Below are 6,000 nucleotides of genomic sequence, written 5' to 3'. Positions count from 1 at the left end.
CAGATCCATTCACTTCTCTGCTTACTACAGGTCTTCCTCATTTCTTGTCTGGACTAACACAAAGTTTGCTAACAGGTCCTCATAATCCATAATCTATTTTCCACTCAGGAGCAAGTGAAGTTTAAATTTAATCATGTTGTTCCCTCCACCTTACTCCTGGATTCAGTGGTCTTCAGTATTGACCTCAGAATAAGGTCCAGGCTCCTACCTCACCTTGAACCTGCCTCAGTCCCACCTTCTGCCTAGAACATGTTTTGTGTCCTTGCCCCAGACCATCTCAAACACTCTGTGTCTAGCTAACTCTTCCTTTAGATGTCAACTTAAACATCATTTCCTCAAAGAGAACCCCTGGGTTAGGCTGGGCTGCCTGGTGTCTGACCTCACAGTACTCTGTTCCTTTCTTTCATAGCACTTAACACAACTGAAATGATATCTGTTATTTATGAGACTAACATCTGTTTAGTGTCTGTTTCCTCAAATACAAGCTCCGTGAAGTCAAGGACCAATTTTACCTTATTTGCCACTGAATCTCCAGTGTCTAGCACACAGTCGGTGTTCTGATATGTATTAGTCAATGTGCTTAATAAAACGGGCGCCTGGCTCGCTCAGTTGTTTGAGCAGCTGATTCTTGATTTTTGTCTCAGGTCATGACCTCAAGGTCATGGGACAGAGCCCAGTGTCAGGCTCTGTGCTCAATGGGGAGTCTGCTCCTCTGCCCCTCCCCCTGCTCACACTCTGTCTCTTGCAAATAAATGAATCTAAAAAAATAAAATGAATGAAAGGAAGCATTTACACTGACCTCTGCAGAGAAGCTTAGGATGAATCCTATCAGAGCATAGGTATTTCTTTCTCAAAGGCAGATGTGAGTGAGTTTCTGAACTCCAACCTCAGAGAGCCTGAGAGATGGGGAGCACCCGTGCTATACCTAAAGCTGGGCCACGAATGAGAAGCATGAAGGCTGCAGGAGCCAACACCCCCTAGGAGGAATTCACTCTCTCTGAACCCAAACTCTTCTATCTCAAGTTCTCACACCACAGTGTCTGGGAGGAAGAGACTGAGGTGGACTAAGTAGGCTCCAGAGGATGACAAGGGAACAGCTAATTCAGGCATCTTTTTTTTTTTTTTTAAGATTTTATTTATTTATTTGACAGAGATCACAAGTAGGCAGAGAGACAGGCAGAGAGAGGAAGGAAAGCAGGCTCCCTGGAGCAGAGAGCACAATGTGGGGCTCAATCCCAGGACCCTGGGATCATGACCTGAGCTGAAGGCAGAGGCTTAACCCACTGAGCCACCCAGGCGCCCCTAATTCAGGCATCTTAATGCAGTTTTAGGAACAGGAGTAGTCTCCCAGTTTCTGGCAAAGTGTTTTACTTAAGTGACTGATCTGGGCTGACAGCCTGGCTGTGCCTCGTACTCTGCCTGGAAACCTCTCAAGTAAGTTGCCTTTTTTCAGGAATCCCCATGTCCTCCCCAGGTTTGCCCTGGAACTGACAAGGCCTCCTTGAAGTGACAAGCTCCCTAGGTCTAGGGGGGAGAAGCACGGGAGAGCTCGTGTTCCTATCCGGAACTCCTACCTGCCCATCTCTTGCCTGAGACAGCAGCCAAAGACACTTACCGCAGCAGTGTATCTCCTGCCGAGAAGCTGCTGCAGTTTGCAGTTGTCAAGAAGCTAAACCCCAGCAACATGGTTATGAAATTCAAGTCCCTTCCAGATAGGAGTCTCTCTCTCCTCTTAGAATAGAGAGATATGGTTGGCAGAACACTGGCTGAGAGCATGTCCTCAGCCCCAATGCTAGAAGAGGTTACAGAGATATTTAGCCCAGGGTCAGAAAATTGATTTTTTTCATTTTTTTTAAAAGATTTTATTTATTTATTTGACAGACAGAGATCACGAGTAGGCAGAGAGGCAAGCAGAGAGAGAGGGGTGGGGAGAAGCAGGCTCCCTGCTGAGCATAGAGCCCGATGTGGGGCTCGATCCCAGGACCCTGGGATCATGACCTGAGCCCGAAGGCAGCGTTTTAACCGACTGAGCCACCCAGGCGCCCCTTGTTCATTTTTTTTTTTTAAAGTTTTATTTGGGGGGGAGGGGAGAACAAGAAAGAGAGAATCTCAAGTGGATTCCCCACCAAGCTTGGAGCCCAATAGGGGGCTTGATCTCATGACCCGAGCTGAAACCAAAAGTAGGATGCCCAACCAACTGAGCTACCCAGGTGCCCCAGAAAATTGACTTTAGAGGTCAGTGAATTTATCTGGTCATTACCCCTAAAAAGGTTTGGTCTGCTGCCTGAAGGCAGCCTCCTTGGAAGCCCAGGGAGCAATCAGACCAGGACAGGACTAGGGTGCAGTGCTTACCACTGGCTTTTGCTCCTAAGGGGCCTACAAGGGCTGGCTCAGGGAACAAAAGAACAAGTAGTTAGGCGGGGCAGTGCACTTCCTTCCCTTCCCCCCAACAGCTGCTGTCTCAGACAGCTGTATCCAGCCTGTCTGCTCAGGCTATTAAATATTCATCAGGTGCTTGCTAGCTTTAAACATGTAATGACTATTAATCCAGAGAGCAAGAGGTACATGAAGGTTCTGGAGAGAGAAAGGGAGGGCTCATAAGCATCTCTTTCTCTTAATTTCAGGAATGTGAAAACGCAGAAAGGGGTACCCATCCTGTGCACCAAAGCTGGGAACTACTTTCAGTGTAAGCTGATCTTCTGGTGGCCACTGTAGGTAGAGAGAAGAGACCAGGAGGCAGTTAAGGGAGGGTGGAGACTTGGGTCTGAACTCCTGCTCTTGGGCCCTGTGGTCATCCTAACCAGGACTTGCCAGTTTCCCAGGATAATCCCCGCCTCACAGGGTTGGTCTGTGAAATTAAATGGGTCACTGCATCTGCATATAATTCCAGTGGAATTAGCACAGAATTAAGAGCTCAAAATGAAGACAGAGACTTCTGGCATTGAGGGGAAGCCACACCATGTTTAACAATTCCTTAAGAGCAAATTTTCTAGCAGAGGAAACTCCAGGTTCTGGTCTCCAGTGTAGAGGGTGGGTTAAAGGGGCAGGAGGTGAGAAATCTCCCTTAACATATGACAAAGGCCTAAAGTCCCACCCTCAAATAGCCCAAATTTCTGAGAGAGAGGACTATTCTTTCTAAAAAAGGTTAGAACCAAAAGGTCTTCAGGCAAGGGGGGAGCAGAAGGCAGGCAAGGTGCTGGGAGAATATCCCCTCCGCTCTCCCACAGGAGTGGAGCCACTTTATGGAAGGTTCTGCTCTTCTGCTTCTTCCCTCCTTCCCTATCTTGCTTGCACAATGGCAAACACAGGTGTGTCCGAGTCACTCTCATGTTCAAGGCCTTCAATAGCTCCCTTAACTTCAGCGTCAAGTTCAAGTACTTTGCTTAACATTTAGCTTTTCAAAATGGGCACTCACCTCTCTTCCAGCCTCTATTGATAGATTAACATTTACTGGGTGCTTACTACAGGTTAGGCAGAATGTCTTTCATTCAACTGAATTCATTCAATCTTTACATTCTGTCACAATGTTGTGACAGAAATGATAATCTCCCATTTTACAGATGATGAAACAGTCCTGGGGAAGGTAGTAGCTCGCCTAAGGCTCTAAAGATTGTGAAACTAACCCCGGAGGTGGCAGTGTTGACATTAGTCTGTTTAAAGCCATAATAAGATGCTGTGTTAATCTGTCTGCCTGGTGCTTCCTAAACCTTCTCGACAGTTCCCCCAGGCCACTGGTATTAAGTACAGCAACAGGGCACAACCACACACTACTGAACTACTGAAGGCTTACTCTCTCCCATTAGACTGAGTTTTTGGAAGGTGAACATTATGAGCTGATAGAGACCCATGACCCAGAACAACCAGCAAATGTTCATTGTACTAGCAGTAATATTCCTGCAGAAGGAATACTTCCAGGACAGAGAATGGCTGTACAAGCTCCTTGAAATGGTTCTGGCTGACAGGTAAAATTCCTTCTACACTCTGGCATAATCCTGTAGTTGAGACTGATCACAGACTCTGAAATCAGACTGCCTGAGCTTCGGTCCCGGCTCAGCTACTTAACAGCTGCATGACCTTGGGTAAATTATTTGATTTTCTCGGCCTCAGTTTCATCATTGTGTAAAGATGGGACAATAATAGCTACTTTACAAGTGGAGAAGACAGAGAATGGCACATAGTAAAGAATCCGTGTTAGAACTGACAAAACACAATAGTAGTTAAAATACGTATTTTTCAGATTTTAACATCCCCCAAATCAGGATGCATTTTACACTTGATATGAAAACAAACTACCGTGTAGGTTTATTGGCAACATTTTTTTTTCTTTGCAGTACTTCATACATCTCATAATAAATGACCTCAGTGCCAATGAAATACGGTGTTATCTTCTGGAAGCAGCATGCTTTTAGCATAGAGAATGGACTCCAGTACACAAAAATGTTGCCAGGGACACCCCACAACTTGCTATGTGACTGTGGTACATTACTTCACCTCTCCTAGGATCAGCTGCCTCCTTTACAAAAACAGGGACACACAGTAGGCATGCAAATTCAGTTCTCTCCTCCCTTAGCCAGGCAGAGCTGCCTATTTTCCCTATGTCTCTTCCTCCTCCTTTTACAAAGTGGGGTCAAGATCAATGAATGGGGAAAGATGGAAGAAAATTTAAATGACTACTTAGCAGTAACACTGTCAGCAAACAGCTGCTTGCATGGGTTCACACAGCACAAAAATCTATCAAGAAAGAGGGAGCCCATGTTCTGCCTCGTGCAATCCAATTCCAGTACAATCTTTGGGCAAAGCCTTGAGGGACATAGACCTTCGGGGTTTGAGACCAGCAGGGAGTACTTCAGTTTCAAAAACATGACCAGAACATCAACTACTACAACCTCTATCCCCCTATTCACACGGTACAGTAGATCTCTGCAAGTATGGACAAGAAGGTTTTTCAGGCCCAACTCTTAGGCTGCTGTTCCTGAAACAAAACACAGTCCAAATCTGTTTCATCCTTAGTGGCTGGAAAGCCCTAGCAGCTGCTGAAGCATTCTTACCTTCATTCTTAGCTTGAGGCAGGGGGTGGGAAGTGGTGGGAGTGAAAGCAAGAGGGGACAAACCCTGAGGCTTCTTGAGAAACTATCATATCCCTAGGTAAGAGATGGTGAAGTTGTTCCCTTAGCAGCAATAGTCATTGCCAGGAGCACCCTGGAGATTCCACAGAAATCCTGGAGGGAGATGGAGAGAGGAGCTGACAGTGGGGGAAAAGGCATGTGCAGCTCAGCCTCGAAGCTTCTGAGGAACTGCAGATGGCCAGGCATGGCAGCTAGAACAGCAAGCCTCCTTTCCACTCTCGCAGCCTGCAGTGTGAGCACAGGGTAAAGATGTGGTTTGGAGATACTCGTAAGTGGGACCAAATCCTAGTCCCATCACTTACCACCAGATGTTAGTGGTGCCCAAACAATCCGGTCAGCTATTCCTTATCAGTGAATAGCTGCTACATGCCAGAAATTACATTAATCACTTTTAAGTAATACCTACTTCAAAAGGTAGATCTATACCTCTGTGGTTAATTAGTGTGCCAATATGGATAAAGGCGCCAAGATCATTTAATGGGGAAACAAGTTTTTTGAAGTTTTTTTTTTGGAGATTTATTTTTGGGGGGTGCCTGGGTGGCTCAGTGGGTTAAAGCCTCTGCCTTCGGCTCAGGTCATGATCCCAAGATGCTGGGATCAAGCCCCACATCGGGCTCTCTGCTCAGCAGGGAGCCTGCTTCTCCCCCTCCCCTCTCTCTGCCTGCCTATCTGCCTACTTGTGATCTCTGTCTGTCAAATAAACAAAAATAAAAATATTTTTTTAAAAAAGATTTATATTTTGGAGGGGGAGAGAGGATGTGTGTGTGTGTGTACATGAACGCAGGTGAGAGCAGGGGGAGGGGCAGAAGGAGAGAAACTCAAGCAGATTCCCTGCTGAGCATGTAGCCCAACGTGGGGCTCAGTCCCACGACCC

The sequence above is a fragment of the Mustela nigripes genome, chromosome 14, assembly GCF_022355385.1.
Source record: "Mustela nigripes isolate SB6536 chromosome 14, MUSNIG.SB6536, whole genome shotgun sequence".
Lineage (NCBI taxonomy): Eukaryota > Metazoa > Chordata > Mammalia > Carnivora > Mustelidae > Mustela > Mustela nigripes.
The sequence above is the reverse complement of the archived record's forward strand: the minus strand, read 5'-3'. Positions refer to the sequence as shown.